A 20766-nucleotide genomic window follows, 5' to 3' on the forward strand; every position below is an offset into this window, starting at 1 on the left:
GGCGCTCGCGGCACGTGATCCGCGGGGACGCCGCGGCTGGGAAGTTGGTGCTAATTCCTCTCCGGCTGTCTGTTTGCCCCGTGCCTCTGCCTCCAGGCTGTAGACCGGATTCTAAGTGAGTCGTTTCTCTTTTCTCAAAGCGCCTTCCCTCTACAAGGCTTAAGTCTATACATCGAGCATGGTAACATACAGTTGACCGTGAGAGCTTTTTTTCTTTTTGAGTCCGGCGGATCACCATTTTCTCCACCCGCCTGAACAAATTTTAAGACTAACATTGAAAAAGTGATATGACATTTTGAAGCAGAATGTCACTCTTATGAGAAGCAGAAAAGCTCACACGTCCCTTCAGTGAGTGCTGAAAATCTGAATATTTGGAAATGCTCTGAAGGATTACTGGAGTGGCTTGGCTAAGATAAAATGCATATTTGGGCATTATTTTTCCAAACTCTTGTTTGAATTGGAAAAAAGTCTTGGTTTCAGGCTAGGCCCTGTTCAAGGTCTTTGCCTCCCAGAGATGCTCGTTAAGCGTTACTATTTATTAAAGCTTGGCCCGGCTAGCTTTACAGTGCTTTGACAAGATAAAATCAGTTGTGAACTATTTACGATGTAATGGCCTTTTATATGTTAATGTTTGATGTTGATTATTCTCAGTGAAAAAGTATGCCCGGTGATGCTAGGTGGGTGGCAGCTGTGGAGCCCCCAAGGAGACTCAGGGGAAGGATTGGGGAGGCTTAGCCCTTGTTGGGCAGGTCTCCCGGTGCTTCATCCTCACTTTGCTTGAAGGGCATCATCCTCACTCGCACCTCGTGGGAATATAAAAAGCAGGCCCGAGGCCATGCGGGAGAGGTTGGGCACTGTGAGCAATTTCTGTTAACTCTGCAATTGATTTAGTTCTGCCTAAAGTCCAAAAGATAGGTTAGAGACTGCGGTAGCATATGAGGAATGGAAAGATACATTCTCTTGTAATATTTGCTGGTTGATAACCAGGAGAGAAACTTTGTATTTACAAGGAACTGGAAATGGAAACATCTGAAACCCATTGAATGCTTTAATAAAGCCATTGTCAAGAAGCAAATAATAGGGTCAGCTGGCCTTTATTGCTCCATCCTTGTAGCTATACAGGTACTCATCGCCCGGTATTGTAATTTTTGATTTACTGACTGGGCTGTCTTGCACGGGACATGAGTCCAAACACAGAACCAGCTTTTGGAAGAGCCTCTATAGGGGTCTGTTGAATGAAGATAGGACACAGGAAGCAGTGTCACCTTTCCAGTGACCTGAGAGCTGTTGGCACTTCCTGAATGAGTTCACTTAACTTTCCTGAATTAACTGAGTGAATAATCTTGGTGGAGTCACACATTAGCATTACTGTGGTAAAGGTTAGATAAAGTTGATGAACTTTACAGTGACTATTTTGCAATGTTTAGTTTAAATATAGCTTGAATTCCTCGGGAAATAACTTCTTTGTATACATATTTCCACATAGAGAGCAACACAGTTGCACTTAATTCAGTCTCCTCCCTTAAGTGCTTGGCAACTTAAGTCAGGAAGATTTGTTTTCAAATCTAATTTAACACTGCTTTTCTTTAATTGAAACCCCTGCCCCCCCCTTTTTTTAAACTCTTGATTTTAGTACTGTCACTGTATGAGACCCTCTTCGTGCATATTGACATTGCGTGGCAATGGCTAGTGGCTAGATAGTGGTTTAGTTTCCCAAATCACTTTATTTTGAAAGCCTGTGTTTATTTATCTCATTCCCTCCACTGCTAAGTAAGCCATTTTACCTCCTACTGAACCCAGAGTCTTCCGACCTGTCATTTGTTTCCTTCAGCTCACAAATTGATATGCAGAACCTCCCATTTTGGTGGACTTAAAAAAAAAATTTTATTATGTATACAAGAGATCTCACGTAGGCCGAGGTGGCAGTGAGAGGATTGGGGGTGGGGCAGAGCAGACAGATTTACTGAAATATGCTGCTGCTGCAGTGGGTGAGATGAGAGGTCTGTGGGGTGGTCAGCTCCCTGGCCCAGGATGGAACTCCACCAGATGGCTGGTGATAACTTGATTTCCCTGATGCTTTACCCCATGTGCCATCAGGAAGGCCCCGGGTGGACTCTATAATTTTAAGACATTTATTACAGGCTGGAGCTTTAGTTAACATACTGTTACCAACGCTAAACACTTCACATGTGTATGGTTCTGTATGTTTCAATTTTCTTTTGAAGACACTAGAGGAGGGACATGTGCTCACTCCCAGGGTTCAAACACAGCAGTGAGGTATCTCTGCCAGGCAGTGGCAACCTGTGTGTTAGCTACCTCAGCCTCTGCTGTCCACACCTGGGGCCTCTGTTCCTGATAAACAAGAATCTTGGCCCTGATGATCTGCTCATTCTCTGAAATCATGTGAGTGGGTGATTGTGCTGTAAAATTTTCAGTCTATCAAGAGGGAAAGAAGGAAAATTCCTTAGGGGAGAAACTGCTGCTTTGTGAGATAAAGCCCTTCAGGTGATTTAGGATTAGAATGTTGATAAAGTATACATTTTTTTTCCAAGTCTTTGAATTTTTTTCCTCTTAAAATCTTTGAAAGCTAACTTTCTGTGTTTGTATTATAATTCTTAGTAAGAAATGAGGAAGAAATGAGCCAGAAATCATTTACTATTTAAAGCTAAAATAACACCAGCTTCTTTTCCTACCTTCATATTGTGCTGTATGAAGAGTGCGAATGAAAAGCAAGGTAGTTTATGATTGTTACAATGGGATTTTCTAACAATATGCTTATTATATGCTAATTTATTAGAAATTCTAAGTAATGGGGAGTCTAAAGAGAAATAAATTTGAAAAATTTAGAAAATATGATTAAAGGATGATAATGTTTCAAAAAGGAGTACTAGGCTGTAGGTTTAAACATTATTTGGTTATATCTAAGTTTTATTAGACAAAGAATGGAAACTTAAGAAGGCGCAAGAATCTTTCAGGAATAACTAACATTGGATTTTTATTACAAGAAAAAGTAGGTAGACATGTTACCAGGGAGTTTTGGTAGCTAACTGAATTTATCCTTTTGCAGTTTCAGATATACAAAAGAAAAGGTAGTTAGTGGACTCCAGAGTATTGATTTAAGCATGTTTTTAAATCTAGAGTTAAGTCTTTTTTATGAAAAGGAAATTTCATAAGAAGAAATTTAAACTGAAAGTTAATTGGTTAATCTAGAACAGAAATAGACCTAAAAATCTTTTTTTAATCTTCTGAGTAACAGTGAAATTGAACAATGATGAGGGTGTTTCTATTATATTAAGGGCATTGTGATATGATACTTAGCTCCTGGCAAGATAGATGTGCCCAGCTCTTCTGGAGACTTGGTATAACTCATTCTAAAAGAATCCAGAATGTGAAAACCTCTTAAAGGCATTTGGACATTATCCCATATAAAGTTATCTATCTGGCTATTTGATTATTTGATTTTGTCTTCTCAACTGAGTCAGCTAGGTAATATGAATTAAGAACTCTGAATTAGCACTCCTTGGATTGTGTATTTTCCCCAACAGTTGGATTCATAAGTTTGTGATTCTTTTAAAGTGCAGTGCCTTTCTTTTGAATCAGTGAGTCAAACATTGTTGGGGCTTATTGAAGAACTATAGGGAATATGTGTTTGTTTTCTTTAGGATATCAAGTGTATCTTTTTCTTTTTAAAAATATCCCAGAGCACCTGCCCAAATATTTAACATCTCTTAATATACTTTGCATGAGTAATGAACAGTTGCTTTATAAGACTGGTTTGTTGTTGTAGGGCTTTCTGACTGTCTCAACCAGTTCAAAATAAATTGCCTCAGTAACGGTATTTGAAAAGTGAAAATTGAGAGTTTGGGAGGCTTTAATATTCCCTTTATCCACTGACATTCTTAGTTTGCAAGTGGTGCTGAGGCTTACTTTTTAGGAACATTAACTGCCTCTAGAAGTGTTTTGTTGTCTTTATTATTGCAGGTACATGATTGCACACCTTTGTTTTATGTAAATTATCTCTTAAGAGTCACAATAAACATGCAAAGTAGAGATAGTAGCTGTATTTTCTAGGTAAAGACTGAAGCTGACTTGCCAAAGGCCTGGGATATGGTGGTATTGACTTGACTCCATTTCCTGCCACTGACACCACAGCACTCTGAGGATTTGCTTCAGTTTCATTTGATGTGCCTAAATCAGTTTAAAGGTTTTATTTATACTTTATTGAGTGGAACTGGAGAACTTACTGTTAATGTGAACACCTGTAAACTGTTAGTAGGAGCATAGCACCTGCTCTGTAGGAGCCTTGGGTTTCTCTGAAATCATTTATATATGTAAAATCCTCTGTGCCACGTAGAATAATAACAGCCACAAAACAGTGGCAGTGATTTGTCCTCACCATGCCTGTTTGGGGTCTGCTCTGCAATGAGTTGGATATTGTGGATCTGATGTGCCTTTGGCTCACCTTCCACATTACCAGCACATTGCTGGGCTCAGTTGAAATCCAGCATTTATAACATGGCTCCTAAAGTCAAGCTGAATACTGCTATCACTGGAGACGCTTGAAAGGAAAGTGGTCTGTTTAGTTTGGGGAAGGAGAAAAGGCTTGGATTCATCTGTTTGAGACTTGGCATGTCAATGTCCAACTTGTTGATTTCCTCAAGCATTTTAAATTTGACTGTTCTGATTTGAGACGTATACTTTGTAACCCTGGATTCCATGGGTCCAGGCTGTCTGTATGGGAGCGTTAAATTACAACATGTTAGAGCTGGCCAGATTTTCAACCTCTCCTTTATACCAGAACCCTTGTTCCTATCACATTGTGTACAGCCCCGCGAAACCTCTGGTATTGGTGAAAATATAGAGTTTTTGAACAGATTTGTTTGCTGTACTGGTGCTGCTTTTCTATATCATTTGACTCAGTAATTACATCTGAGGATAAGATCCTCTCCAATGGAATTTTAGTATTTTTTTTTATGTAATTCAATCAGCAAGCGGTTGGTATTTGTCAACTCTTAAGTATAGAAGAGCTTCTTAAACAAGTATGCTCATAGGCCGTTAGGAGTTCTCAAAATTCCTGCGTATAGTTTTGGTATGCAGTTTCTTCAGTTGGCTCATCTGTAATAAGGAGATAATAATACCTATTCAGGGACTGGTTTTGAGGATAAGGTCAGGTGGTTTATTAAACCAGAGCCAGAAGCCCCCTAGAGGTTCAGAAGTGGAGTGGCAGGTTGAGTTCTGTCCTTGAGGTGCCAATGTCAGGTCACTGGGGCAGAGGGTGGCTAGAACTGATTCCTGGCTCTGCAATAGCTTGTAAAGTTTTGTTAATGGAAGTATTTACTCCTCTAGAAACAGAATATTATAAATATGCACAGAGAGGAATGGAGAAAGGAATACTGCATGAATGATTAGGAGTGTGAGTCAAAGGAAATTGAGCTTTTGTGGTTTTATATTTAGCAAGAAGCTATGTTTAATTAAGAGATGTTTATGTCTCAAGTAGAAAAAGCAACTTCTTTCAGCTCATTTTACCTCTCTCAGGAGATTTAACTACATGTTTGTTGTACTGCAGCTTGGCATTTCAATTTTAGGTAGTATCTGTGGATTCCCTAATATTTTTTTAAGTACTCATTGTATTTTCATGACTAAATATGCTCAGAACTAAGCATTTGTTTTTTTTTATTTCTTTAACAGTTAAAACTTCTCCTTTCTCTATAGAGTTAATTGTTCTTGCAGGCTTATAGTTCTTTGTAACTGTTGGGGGTGACCAGGTGTGGCCATAACACAACAATTACTGGTGGGACTAGATAAGGGCTTTAATTAACTGGGCCTTGCATCGGGGAGATACTGGTGGGACTAGATAGGGTGATAACCACTGGGCCTCGATGGGGGGGCACAGCGATGAGTCATCTCTTAGAATCTGAACTTAGAATTTGTATGAGACCCTTTTCCCCTATTGGGCTGGCAGTAGCTGCGGGCCTCCCTCTTGGGAGTTCTGTCTTAGCTGCTGTCCGTGAGCATTAAAACCTTATTTGTTCAGCCTGTCTTTTGTCTTTCTTCCTTGCAGCCAGTCACAGAAATTGGCACAAAATAGTAACAGCTCCAGGTGCAGACTCCCATTTGCTGACAAAACTTAGAAACTTCTCAGTGCCTGACTCCTCACCTGATTCCTGTTAATGTCTCACTTTAATGGGTTCTGTTTCCTACATCTTTCTCTCTTGGTCAGCTTCCTTGGTTTTGGTGAACACATCTTCCTGAGCTTGCTGGCTAAAAGGTTCGCAGGAACACAACTCTAGTCCTTACCTATCTGAAAATGCCTTTATTTTAGGTTTATATTTAATTTATAGACTGACTAGTGTAGCTGGAATGGATGTTTTTCTTCAACATTTTGAATTGTTAACTTTGAGAAATTGTTGCTGAGAAGTTCAAAGTTTTTTAAATTTGTTTCTCATTCTCCCTCTTCCTGTCTTTTCCCCTTCTTTCAGGGTTTTTTTTTTTTTTAGTGCCTTTTCTTTTTAAATTCTGGTTTATTATCTCATAATTTGATAATATAGTGCTCAGCAGCCTTAGTCCCTGGTCATTTGTGGCAGAGAATTAATGGAACACACCTGTCTAGTGCCCTCAGCTGGCTTCCGGTGAGCTGGCACTATGGTTTTACTTGTATACATGTGCCTGCTAGCAGGTAGGTTTGTCACCACAGGTCAGAAGGACATGGTAACATTCAATGTTCTAGTGAGCTCTCTCCCACAAGCAGAAATCTACAGCTGTGTGTCCAAAATAAAACTTGGGGAGGTGGCTGGCCTTGGGATGCTTCTGCCTCTGATTGAGGGGACTTTTAAATTGGGAACATCATGTCTTTGACGCTGTGAAATTTTTTGTAGTTGTCATATTTCCTTCATATACCACTGTTACAGGACAGCAAATCTGTTTCAGGACAGGGAGAGAGGTGCACCCCTGAACCCCAAACCTGCCTGCTCTAAGTGGGTTCTGCCATCTGCCGCATCAAGATGAAACATATAAAACTTTAAAGAAAAGGGACTTGAATACAGTAAATATATAATACGGAACACAAAGAATAAAACTTCTAAATCAAACACCTGAAGTTACCCATCCCCTCCTCGGCAAAAGTCAAGACAAAAGGGATTGGCCCAAGGCCTGAAAGCCTGCCACAAGACCAAAACACCTTCTGGCCGAGACCCATGGAAAAGGATCAGAAATGGCCAAACAAATCTGGGAGGAAAAGAGCAAAATCAAAATCAATATAAACACTGCCATACCCAACCTCCCCACGCCTTAACCAGTCCAGGGTCAGGAAACAAGCAGTTTTTTCCTCACATGCTTGCTGTGGCTTCCTCAGGTCTCCTTCTTGTTCTCTATCCCGCTTCCTTCTTTTCTTCTCTCTCCTTCTCTACTCTGCTCCATCCTCCTCCTGGGTGGGGCAGTGAACCTGGAACTTCTCTTTTCCTAGGGTCCACCCTGTTATACCACCACCCATGTGGAGCTTTGGTTTTAAGCACTTCTGATCTTCTTGTATTTTCTCCATCTATTTTTTTTTTATTTTATAACAGTTTATTTTTACATCATTTTGTACATTTTTCCCCATCTCAATTTCTCCATCCATTTTTTAATATATATATTAAAGATTTGTTTATTTGTGCATACTGAACTGTAGTGCAGGCCAGAGATGCAGGGGCAGTGAGAGGCTTGGAGGGAGAGCAGAACAGGCAAATAGACAAGTACACTGCTGAGGGGAGCAGCGGGTAGGGGTGTGTGGGGGGTTTCTGCTGTCCCTCGGGGCTGGGATCGAACTTACACTGATGGGGCTGTAGCTCGCTTGCAGTGCTGCACTTTACTTGGCTGTGCCACCAGGGAGGCTCCCTCTTATCTTATATTTTTTACTGTTCGGTTGAGTGTGTTAATTTGATGGGGCTTGTAGGGTAAATGAGCTCAAAATCAGGCTTGTTAAGCACTCCTGCCATTAGCATCTGTGATGGCACCTGTGGCTTGAATACACACCTGTAATTGTGGACACCTGGGCCCAGAGAGCCTGGGGCATGCGCATATGTAACTAGAGACATCTCTGCCAAGGGGTAGGGAATGTTAGGGCGGACTCATTCTGAGGCAGGGCTACAAGACAGAAGAGACAGTCTGAGAAATACTGAGGTTGTTCAGCATTAAAGGCCCATAAACATCTACTGAAGACCCTAAAATTATCTTTTGGTTTGACTGAAGATGAACCTACCTGGCCAGGGGTGGTTGCAAAATGGGCTGCCATAAGGAAAAGCCACAAACTGGATGACCTAAACAATTAGAAATTAGAGTATTAACACTTCTGGAGACAAAGGTGTTAGCAAGGTTGGTACCTTCTGAGGGCTGTGAGGATACTGTTCCATGCTACTCTGCTAGCTTTGGTGATTACCTGACAACCTTTTGCATTTCTTGTCTCATAGATGTAGCACTCTGAGCTCTGCCTTCATCCTCACTCGGTATTCCCTCAGTGTGTGTCTGTGTATCCAAATATACACTTCTCTGAGGAAGCCAGTCATACTGGATTGAGGTCCACCCTAATGACCTCATTTTAACTTGATTACCTCTGTCAAGATCCTGTTTTCAAATAAGGTCACATTCTGAGGTATTGAGGGGTTAAAATTTTAGCATACCATTTTTGAAGCCATCATTATAAAAGTAAATTTCAAGAGAATAGGATAAAAGTGTGACATCTTCTGTTTAACAAAATATCTAGTTATTGTTGTATTTTTAAAGATGCTTTTAGTCACATTTCTCTTAACTGATGTTCAGGAAGCAACTTTCAGGGTGTAGTTTTTAGGTTACAACTGGAAATTTGTGTGACTGCTAACGATACTGCTGGTTTCCTGAATGTTTAATAACTAGTCTGAGTCACCTCATTTTCTACCCTTGCTTTTGTTTCTATAGTAATATGTAGGTTGGCAAAGTGACTAAAGCAGTAGCATCTTATAAGATAGTAAATCCCAACTATAGTAAGGCCTCATTTAACATCAGTAAATCCTTGGAAACCATCACTTTAAGCAAAATGACATTGCATGAAAATGACAGAATTCAAGGACTTGCCTATCTATCACAGCATAGATACAGGAACATGATCAGCCAGTTTCTGATGATCCATCTCTCATGTGACTTGTGTTTCATCTTCAGATGTGAGGTTCCTGGAGTTTTTTGTTTGCCTTTTAAAATTACACATACTCTTGTTTGTGGTTCACCATTTCCTAAAAGAGAAAGACCTGCCCTACCCTTTGTTTACTGGCAGTGTTACCCTCTTTTTCCTTATAGTAGTTATCCCAGTCTCAGGTTTTATTTCCTCTTGTCTCTTTTCCTGCTATTAGAATTGAGGGATTATGAGGGCAATCACCTCATTAGTCAAGTTCACTGCTTACCTTCAGCTTAGAAAAGAAGTCTTTGACATAGTAAAATTGACACTGCTCTACATTTTCCAAGGTTCCAAATGTTGCTTCACTGATTTGCCATTGCTCCAGGAATTCCTTCTGTCTTGTTGGAATAACTCTGCAAAATATCTCAGTCACCTGACATTTCTGAAAATTTGACTGGGGGCTTAGTGGGCAGTTGTGCAAAGGGTATGCAATACAAACTATTTCAGCTGGCTTGGGTGGGAAACCCAGTTCCATCTTTATGCCTCTCTCATGTCCCCAGCCCCCTGTGCTGACTCCAGCAAGCAAACCTGCAGGTGGGAAGAGAACTTTTGCACTAGTGTTCACACCCCTGTTTTTTGGCCTCAGTTGCCACATTCTGTTTAACTGAGACTCAGCCCCTTCCGAAGAGTAGTGAACTTGGCCCCTATGGCAAGGCCTCTCTATACAAGCAAATGATCCTTCTGTGTGTGGTTGGTGGGGGCCTGGGAGAGGAGTGGGGAACAGGACATAGTCTGTGTGTGTGTGTGGGGGGCTATACTTACACACATAAATGATATTTGATACATACAGTTATACATGCATACGGTCCAGGATTGTGAGCTTATAGTCATTTCTTTTCTGCACCTCAGTGTCCATTGGAGTGAAGGTGGTGGATGATAATGATGGTCATTAGTTTGATGAAACTACTGCCTTTTATAGATACAGCACATTAGTAAGTCTAAAGATGTCAAGTTCTTCAGGTTTGCTCTCCACTACAAATGGAGAATAGAGAAAGTTGGTACTCCTGAAAAGTGTAACTTTGAAGAAATATGACTAAAAACATATAATCAAATGTACATTGCCCACTTTGGTGACTTACGCATTTTAATTGATGCTGGCATAAATATTTTCACACGCTGTTTTGTCTTTTAAAATGTTACTAAACAGTTTTATACCAAAAAGGAATATACTGTGGAAGGTACCTTGCTTTCATTTTGGGTGATCCTGGTCTGATGGGGACTCAGTGTAGAGCGCAGGTGAGGATTCAATAGTTTTTGCAGTAAAACTATTGTCCCTACATCCCCAGGGTTCTAACAGCCGATGTTAGTCTTGGTTTGGCTATGTGGGACTGGAATATGAATTTGACTCATTACATTTGTGGTGAATCTCAGCTGGCAGAGCCCTAGCAAATGGGGAAATGGTTGGGAAGCTCAAAGACATGAGAAGAACTTGACTGAGATGAGAATTAAATCATAAACCATTTATTTGCATGCTTTATTGTGACCTAAACAGTGATGGCTGACTCCTAGCCCAAACAGTCATTTAAGAGGTACCTATTATAGTAACTAATAGTTTCTAGGTGCTATCTTGTTGAATCTTGGAAGCAGAACCCCGGGTAGTACAGCTGTAACAAAATACCCCCTCTGTCTACATTCAAGCCTGAACTATTTGTGAGGACCCAGCTAGAACATACAAGTTTAGGGTCATCTCTCTAAACTGGTGATTTTCCACTAGAGAAAATTTTGCCCACAAGGGACACTCAAATAACTAGAAACATTTTTTGCTTGTCATAGTTCTTGGGAGGTTGCAGGTGGCATCTGGTGGTGGGAGGACCAAATGCTGTGACACTCCCCATCCTGGTGGAGAATGATCTGGCTCCTGTGTCACCATGCCAAGGCTGACATATACTAAACTATGAGTCCAGCCTTCCCAATAGGGTAACCCTCTGTCCTGAGCACCAGCACAAATGTGCTGTGGAAATGCAGGAAGTAGGTCTAGAGGTGGTTTGGCTTTTGCCTTCCTCTTTTTTTTTTTTTTTTTTTTTTTTGCTTTTTTTTTTTTTTTTTTTGCTAAGTTGCTTGTTAAAAATCTTAGATGTCTGCGAGGAAGAATTAAGACTAACACACACTGTCCCTGTGTTTTATGTTTCTGATAACATAGGGCCTGCTGAAAGCAGTATAGGTGCCTGGTAGGTAACAGACACTGGGAAAATACTTGTTAAGTGAATCTATTCATAGCACCAATATAATACACTATATACAAGATATACTATATACACTGTATATATCTTATATAGTATATATATTATATACTTATATATAGTATATATATTAATTTTTTATATCATTCTTCATTTTGTGCATTTTTCCATCTCAGTTGTAATCCCCATGGGCTTCCTGTCACCAGTTCACTCATGTGCCATCACCACAGTCCAGTGCACTCTTACCCCAGTTCTTATCCCATTCTCTCTTCCAGCCCCATAAATGTCTCTGGTTTATAGTTGTTCATTGTTTTTATTTTTACTCTATTACCTTTGTTTGTCCCTCTTATTTATTTTTTCCTGCCAGATCCCTTAGGCCCCTTCTATGAGTGAAACCATCTGGTATTTTTTCCTTTTCTTTCTGGCTTATTTCACTAAGCATGATTCCTTCCAGCTCCATCCATGTTGCTGCAAAAGGCATGAGTTTATCATTTTTGATTGCTGAGTAATACTCCATTGTGTATATGTACCACATTTATTTAAACCAGTCTTCTATTTTGGGGCATTTGGGTTGATTCCACATCTTCCCTATTGTAAATAGAGTAGCAGTAAAAATGGGGGTGCAGGTGTCCTTTTGAATCAATGTTTTTGTGTCCTTTGGGTAGATAACCTGGGAGTGGGATTGCTGGGTCATATGGAAGCTCTATTTTTAGCCTGTTGAGGAACCTCCAAACAGCTTTCTGTAGTGACTGTATCAGCTTGCATTCTCACCAGCAGTGTAAGAGAGTTCCTTTCTCTCCACATCCTCACTAACATTTGTTGTTAGTTGTTTTTAAGATGTGCCATTCTCACTGGTGTGAGATGGTATCTCATTGTGGTTTTAATTTGCATTTCCCTTATTACAGTGATGTTGAACAGTTTTTCATATGCCTGCTGGCCATCTGTATTTCTTTGAAGAAGTGTCTTTGTAGCCCTTCTGCCCATTTTTTGGATAGGATTGTTCACATTATTTTTGTTGAGTTTAATCAGCTCTTGGTGTACTTTTGTTATCAGTCCTTTGTCATCAGTATTGTTGCAAATATTTTTTCCGAATCAGTGGGATGTCTCTGTTTTGTGTAGTGTCTCTCTTGCTATACAGAAGCTCTTTATCTTGATATAGTCCCAGCTATTTATCCTTTCCTTCACTATCATTGCTTTGGGCGATGTATCTTTAAAAATATTACTGAGGTGTGTGTCATGCAGAGTGTTGCCTACCTTTTTTTCTGGATATTTTATGGTTTCGGGTCTTCTAGTTTGTTTTTTTAAAGACTTATTTATACAGAACTGGGGTACAGGTCAGAGATGCGGAGGGTGAGAGGGTTCACCAGGGATAGAGTGGGGAGCAGAACAGGCAGATGGACAAAGTACACTCCTGAGGGGGGTAGCGGGCGGGTCAGGAGAGGTCTGCCAAGCCACGTGGTCACTTCTGGGGCACGCGGGGATCGAACTCATGCGGAAGTGGCTTAAGCTTCTTTGTGCTGTGCTTTAACCCACTGCGCCACCAGGGAGGGCCTATTTCTAGTTCTTTAATCCATTTCGAGTTGGTTTTTATGCATGGCATAGCACCAGTCTTCCTGAATGATCTGCATACATTTATGTGTCTTCTGTATTATTTCATTTTAAGCATTACTAAACTAGATTGAGCTTTTTAAATTTATTTTTTACCTACATTGGGAAGTAATTTTAATTTGATCTGAGGTTAGGAGTTCTTTACTTGGAACTACATAGCAGCTGGAGAGGGGTTTTAGTAGATTCTCACACCACAAAATTAAATCTATTTTAGGGTTAAAACATTGCTGGCATGCACGTTTTCTGTAAAAGGTATATTCAGAAGCTTAGTTGGATTGGGGAATTTGAACTATCATTAAACTATACATTCTCTCAGGCTACTTCTAGGTCTACTCAGAAGCTTGCTATAGGAATTTGATTTGTGATTGGAAGTAGGTTTGTTTTGGTCCACTGTAACTGTTTTGGTTTAAGGGGGAAACTTCATACAAAAGTGAATATTACACATTTTTTGTTAAAACTATCATTTCTGTAGGGTCACCATTTTCATGGTGAAAACTGGTTGGAGAAAATACATAATTACTATCTTTTTTAGCATCATCAATTGCTCTGGAAACTTAAGGTACTGTCTTACTGTTTTAATATAGAAATTATCTAGAATTTTAGGTGACATTGAGTGATACAAAGTGATTTGCTTTAAACAACCTACCAAATTAGTAAGTGCATAGGAGTAAAAGTGGTATTTATAGCTATGAATGAATATATTAACATTTACTACAATAGTAGAAGTCATGCATGGGGGAGTGAATGGAATGGGAGGGATATCTAGTATGTTCATTATAAATGTGGAATGGGGTATGAAATTGACTGATTATTGTGTTATGGTTAACATTTTTAATAAAAAACATAAAAGTTTAACAGTTTTGCAATATAAACTGATTTATGCTTACTCTAAGTGGAAATCAGGAATGATTTTAAAGGACTTAGTTTCAGTTTTGTTTTTGTTTTTAAGATTTATTTATTTGTGCATACCAAACTGGGGTACAAGCCAGAGGTTCAGGGATCGTGAGAGGATTAACTAGAAACAGTGGGGAGCAGAATAGGCTGAATGACGAAGTACACTGCTGAGGGGAGCAGCAGGTAGGACAGGAGAGGTCTGCCGCACCGTGTGGTCACCTCCACAGCTAGGGATCGAACTCGCACTGAAGTGGCTGCTGTTCGCTTGCAGTGCTGTATCCTAACCCACTGTGCCATCAGGGAGGGCCCTCAGTTTTCTTTCTTTTCTTTTTTTAATATTCATGCATACAAGAGCTGGGGTGCAGGCCAGAGGTGTAGGGATAGGAGTGTGTGTTAGAGAGAGGATTCACTAGAGAGAGTGGGAAGCAGATCAATGAAGTGTACTACACCACTGAGGGGAAAAGCAGGAAAGGTTTGCTGTGCCATGTGGGCACCTCCCTGGCAGGCCAGGATCCTACTGGCACTGGAAGGAGCTGTGGCTAGCTTTGCTGTGTTGTACTTTAACCTGTTGTGCCACCAGGGTGGGTTCTGAAGTTCTGAGGTCTTGATTTAAATCTTTTCATTGTGTTGAAATTCCTTTTAGATGTATAGCATTAGATGAAACTTGTCAAATATTAAAATGATGAAAAATAGAATAAACAGTGTTCTTATTTCTAGCTTTGGATCATATTGACATTGTTTTAAGTTTCAGTTTGGATTTCATTGCATATTAAAAAATCTGTATACAAGAACTGGGGTATAGGCCAGAGGTGTGGAGGTGAGAAGATTCACCAGAGACAGAGTGGGGAGCAGAACAAGCAGATGTACTGGAATATACTGCTGGGGGCAGCAACAGGCAGGTCAGGAGAGGTTTATTTGTGTGGAAAAACAATTTTCCATTTTAACTGCTGAATGTATAGCTTAATGACATTAATAACATTTGCCATATTGTGCAGCTCTCAGACTATACTTTTCCAACTTTTTCATCATCCCAAACAGAAACTCTGATCTTAGTTTCTCTCCTCTTGGTCCCTGGTAATCTTTATTTCTCTGAATTCACCTGGGCTAGATTTTTCATATAAGTGGAATCATAAGATATTTGTCCATTTATGTCTGGCTTATTTCACTCAGCATAATGCTTTCAAGGTTCTTTGTTGTGGCATGAGTCAGAATTTCATTCCTTTTGGGGGCAGAATAATACCATGTATTATCTTCACTGCTTACTGACATTTTTTGTCAATGATGGACTGCATAAACAATTGTGGCCCCAAGAGGTTATATCATATAATAATCTAGGTGTTTAGTGGGCTATACCACCTAGGTTTGTATAATTACACCTGATGATGTTTGCACAACAGAATCATCTATCAGTGCATTTCTCAGGCTGCATCTCTGTTGTTAAGCAGCACATGACTGCTACATGTTTTTTATCTGTTCATCTGTTGATGTCCCTTTGGATTGTTTCCACCTTTTTACTATTATGAATAATTCTGTCATGAATGTTGATGTACATGTACCTATTTGGGTCTCTGTTTTCACTCCTTTTGATATAGCTCTAGGAGTGGAGTGGCTGGATAATGTGATTCTATGCTTAGCTTTTTTAGAACTGCCAAATAATTTCCACAGTGGCTGCCCCACTTTACATCCTCATTAAATTTCAATTGTCCAGAGATTTCAAATTTTCTGTATCTCAACACTTGGGAGAGTAAAAAAAAAGGAACAGCCATTCTCTGAGTAGGATGTGGTATCTAATTTTTGTTTTGATGTACATTTTCTTCATAATTAATGATTCTTTTCACTTTTTTATATACCTTCTTAAGAAAGGACCTTATTTAGGCCTTTAGCTTAGGATTTTTTTTTTTAAGATTTATTTGTGCATACAGAACTGGGGTACAGTGTAGGAGTAGTGAGAGGATTCACCAGAGACAGAGTGGGGAGCAGAACAGACATAGATCGACGAAGTACACTGCTGAGGGAAGCAGCGGGCGGGTAAGGAGAGGTCTGCTGCGCCATGTGGTCACCTCCGGGCCAGGCAGGAATTGAGCTCATGCTGAAGTGGCTTTAGCTTCTCAGTGCTGTGCTTTAACCTGTTGTGCCACCGGGGAGGGCCTTAGCTTAAGATTTTCATTGGGTTGTTGACTTGCTGGAATTCTTTATTCTAGATACTAAAAACTCTGAATAGATACGACTTGCAAATATTTTTTTTTTTGTGATTCTTCACACTTTCTTGAAAATGCCCTTTGCAAAAATAATTTGTTTGGCAAGATCCAATTTTTTTTCTTTTGTTATTCATGCTTTTGATGTTATAACAATTTGCCAAATCCGAAGTCATGAAGATTCCTATATTTTCTACCAATAGTTTTATGGTTTTCTGATATTTAAGTCATTGACCAATTTTGAGTTTATTTTTGAAGGGATCCAGCTTCTTTCTCTAGCAACTGAAAATCCAGTTTCAGCACTATGCATGTATTTTCCCCATTGAATGTACTTGGCACTCTTGTTCAAATCAATAATCATCAATATTTTGGTTTATTTCTGGACTCAGTTCTGTTCTGCTGATCTGTGATGTATCTGCCAGTATCTCACTGTTTGCTGTAGTTTTATAATATATTTTGAAATCAGGAGTTTTGTTCTTTTTCAATATTATTTTAACCTTTTGCAGTTCCTTATAATTGAACTCTGACTTTCTATTCTGTAAAAATAACTGTTGGGGGGTTTAGTAGGGATGCATTGAATCTATAAATTGTTTTTGATACTGACATCTTTATGTTGTGTCTTTATGCCCATGCACACAGGATATTTTTCTGTTACTTGCATCATTTAAATTTCTTTCAGCATTGTTTAGTAATTTTTAAATGTGCAAGTTTTACCTCCTTGGTTAAATATACCCCTGGACATTTAATTCTTTTAGTATTAAGTACCTATCATATTAAATAATATCTTCTAGAAGGTACGGTGGAAGGCATGCTGACATTTGAAACTGGGTGGATCCGAGAGTGACTCAGTTAAGAACTAGATAAGTAATGCTAGTTTGCCATTACTGTGTTTTCTTATGATTTTAGTGTAAATGCTGGTTTGGCATAACATTTTTCTTGAACATTTTACTTATATTGCTTTTGCTTCTACGCATTCAGAAGTTTTGTGGTTAAATTGTACATTTGAATATTGAGTGTAATTACTTTGTTTCAGAGGCTATTAATTTTCACATAAAACTATTCCTCACAGAACCTTTTGTGAAGTATGTTGGAAAAAAATAAATTTGTAGTACGGTGTCACACTCTTCTCTTTTAGTGATATTGTATCCTTAAAAGAGAGAGGCTTTTCTGATGTAGCTGATTTCAGAAGACATTCTTTAGTTCCCATATGTATCCCAAAATCTCAAGGTTAAATGTATAAATCTGTAGACCAATTCTGCTATTTTTCTCTTCCTATACATCTTAAATTGAAATAGGCAGCCAGCTTCTGAAAGGTGGTAATCTAAGATTCTGATTTTATTTTAATTTCTACTTCACCAGTTAAAAATCTCTTAATAGCAGGTGTAAACATGGCATTGATTTCTTTTTTTAATACAAATCTTTTTTTTTAATATTTATTCGTACAGAACTGGGGTACAGGCTAGAGATGTGGAGGGTGAGAGGATTCACCAGAGACAGAGTGGGGTGTAGAACAGACAGATTGATGAAGTACACTGCTGAGGGGAGCAGCGGGCGGGTCAGGAGAGGTCTGCCTCACCATGTGGATCTCCTCCGGGGCAGCCATGTGGATCTCCTCCAGGGGGCAGCCATGTGGATCTCCCCCGGGGGCAGCCATGTGGATCTCCCCCGGGGGCAGCCATGTGGATCTCCCCCGGGGCAGGCAGGGATCGAACTCATGCAGAAGTGGCCTTAAGCTTCTTAGTGCAGTGCTTTAACCCGCTGCGCCCTGATTTCTTTTTAATATCCTACAAGTAAATACCTTAAGTTATTTTCATAGCAGTGTAGTCTAGCCATTTTTACTGTGCATTATTTCCTGAAGAACACAATGAATGTACATGAAAAAATATGAAATATCAACATGACTGAAATCGGAAGCTCTGGAGTTAGATAAATCTTCATATTTGGTTTATATCCTGGCTTCTATAAGTAGGAATTGTAAAAGAAAAAATAATTAGCTTTTCACTCTATTAACAATAAGTTACATATACAGTGGTAGTTGCATACCTATAACCACTAATTTTGTTCTCTTTATACATTTACCTCTTGATTTTAATGTATTTGTAGACATTTTATTTACATTCTGTCCAAGAAAATACATATTTAAATTTATTTATGCATACAGAACTGGGATATAGGCCAGAGGTGCAGAGGGTAGGAGGCTTCACCAGAGACAGAGGGTGGGGTGGAGGGCCCCCCCCACTCCCATTTATAGGTACTCAGCATTATAGTAGCAGTTCATACACATAGTTGGGGAAAAAAGAACTAGTTACCAGTATTTTGAAATTAAATACTTGTGATTATTTTAAAGTGGCGAAATCATAGCAACTGAATGACTAAAATAACTCAATTTTTTGAGTGGCCCAGGAAATTCTGAGTTGTAGATGGGAAAATTCTATCTACAATCAGAAGTAGAAGAGAAAATAACCTTTTAAAGGTTAAGAATAGTGACAGTGTGGCAGACTTAGGTCCTACCGGGTACTAATCTTATAACTTGTATTGTTCACTTACTTTTATTTGAATGTGTTAATATATAAACAGCTTTAGTTTATCTTTCTCTTTTCTTTTTTTTTCCCTTCCTTTGGCAAGTTTCAAGCCATTTCACTTTTTGGACCCTATTGGAGAAACCCAACACTGTTCTGGAGTAACTCCAATTCACTTGGTCTCATCTCACTTACTGTGACACAGGTGTGCTGTTGTGATTATAGCAAATGTTTGTTTCTGAAAAGATTAAAGCACCACACTTTGAAAATTATTTGCAACTTTCAAATTTCATAATGTGGCTGAACATTTCAACAGGATTTCTTGGGTATTTGTGATGGGGTTTCCCTAGTATAGAAAGCTTTTTATTTACTGTTGTTGTCCCTGAGTATCATCATGGGGACAACAGGGATGGCAAGCTGCTTTTCAGAAAGTAAAATGAGAGAACAAAAAGACAATTTAAATAGATACAGTTGTAACTAATAAGAAGGGGACACTCACCCAGGCATGTATATCCTCTCATTGTGAGGCAGAGGAAACCCCAGAAACTCTGTTTGGCTTTGCCCTGGGGATTATGAGGAGGGCCCAGGAGTTCCCATTTGTTTTGGCTTTATTTTGTTGTTTTAAAAGATTTATTTATTTATGCATACAGAACTGGGATATAGGCCAGAGGTGCAGAAGGTAGGAGGCTTCACCAGAGACAGAGGGTGGGGCGGAGGAGCAGAACAGGCAGACTGACGAAGTACACTATTCGGGCAAGCAGTGGGTAAGACAGGAGAAGTCTGCTGTGTCCTTGTGCCACCAGGGAGGGTCCTTGTTTTGGCCTTATTTTGTTAGCTATTGTCTAGAATTAATGATAACAAGCCAGACCCGATCTTTAAATGTTTAGCTGTGCTCTTTTATTAGAGATCAGACAAGTACACTTGACTGCTACAGTGAGACAACTCTCAATATTATCTCTCTGGTCTCAAATTGATACAGGGTAGCAACTTACACTAAAACTAGCCAAGGACATTGCTTAAATAGTTACCGATCACTGTCTGAGTTCTTTACTGGTGTGCACAACTGCAAGACTACTTGGGTTCAGAGAACAACAATAATAGGATTTATTTAACCAGGAAAAAACAAAGTCACCGAGGCCAGAAATTGCTGCTTACCTAACCCATATCAGCATCCAGTGCTTTAAAGTTCTAAACAAACATTCTGAAAGTGGCCTTCAGGTGGTCACTGAGGATGTGGACCATGAGGCAGCCAGTGTCCAACTCATGAAGATAGCAGAAGACACAATAGTAGGTGCTCACCTGAGCTGCCGAGATGCCCAGCACAGGACCAGACAAGTTGACACTCAAAACAGCAGCTGCAGCAGCCCAACCACTTGACAAATGGTCACACTCACACAGCTCAGGGAGGTACCAGCTTCTCCTCCCTGCCAGGTTGTAACAGCAGCAAAACAGGGAACAGTTTCAGTTGCTACACTACTTGCAAAGCCTCTGAACATCCCCCCAACACTCCCAGCCACCCCAGGTTGACTGCTGGAAGCTTTCAGCATTCTTGAGAGGCTCCTAACACCATTCAGGAAGATGGGCTCAGTGGGTCCCAGAACATCCAAAAAGACACTGAAATCCTGGGGACTATTTCTGCAGTATCTTACATTTCTTAACACAGTGTTTACCCACACTGATACATTGTCCCCATTTTCCCTGGTGCTATCTACACCCTCACCAGTGTACCACCTGTTACAGTGTTTGGTTTCAGCCATAGTTTACAAAATTGAGTGGAACTTGAAGTATTAATGTCAGAGTAATCCTAACCTATCGCAGAAGGTAGTTCCAGATTTCTTAAACTGGAATCTACACAGAAGATCCCCAAGGTTATCAGTAAATGTGAAACACCAATCCTTGAACTTCATAGAAGAAAGCTTTTTAAAAAAATGGATGTCATTTTGTTATAGGGCACCCCAAACAGGGGGAGAGGGACACCCCTGAAGCCCCAAAATCCTGCCTGCTCTAAGTGGGTTCTGCCATCCGCCGCAAGAAGACAAAACACATATAAAACTTTAATGAAAAGGGACTTTAATACAGTGAATATACAATACGGAACACAAAGAATATAACTTCTAAATCAAACACCTGAAGTTACCCATCCCCTCGTGGGCAAAAGTCAACCCAAAAGGGATTGGCCCAAAGCAAGG

The 20766-nt window shown here is 39.7% G+C and overlaps 1 protein-coding gene across 1 annotated transcript in view; it reads left to right on the forward strand.

Moving 5' to 3' along the window:
• The first annotated feature begins 62 nt into the window (after nt 1–62).
• The window catches only part of LPIN2 (lipin 2), an 88538-nt gene continuing 67834 nt past the window's right edge, over nt 63–20766 (forward strand). Inside the window, exon 1 of the mRNA XM_004683765.2 lies at nt 63–115. The gene's annotated coding sequence lies outside the window, so the exon portion shown is untranslated. The remainder of the gene's footprint in view (nt 116–20766) is intronic.

This window comes from Condylura cristata, unplaced genomic scaffold (assembly GCF_000260355.1).
Source record: "Condylura cristata isolate star-nosed mole 26May11 unplaced genomic scaffold, ConCri1.0 scaffold00016, whole genome shotgun sequence".
NCBI lineage: Eukaryota > Metazoa > Chordata > Mammalia > Eulipotyphla > Talpidae > Condylura > Condylura cristata.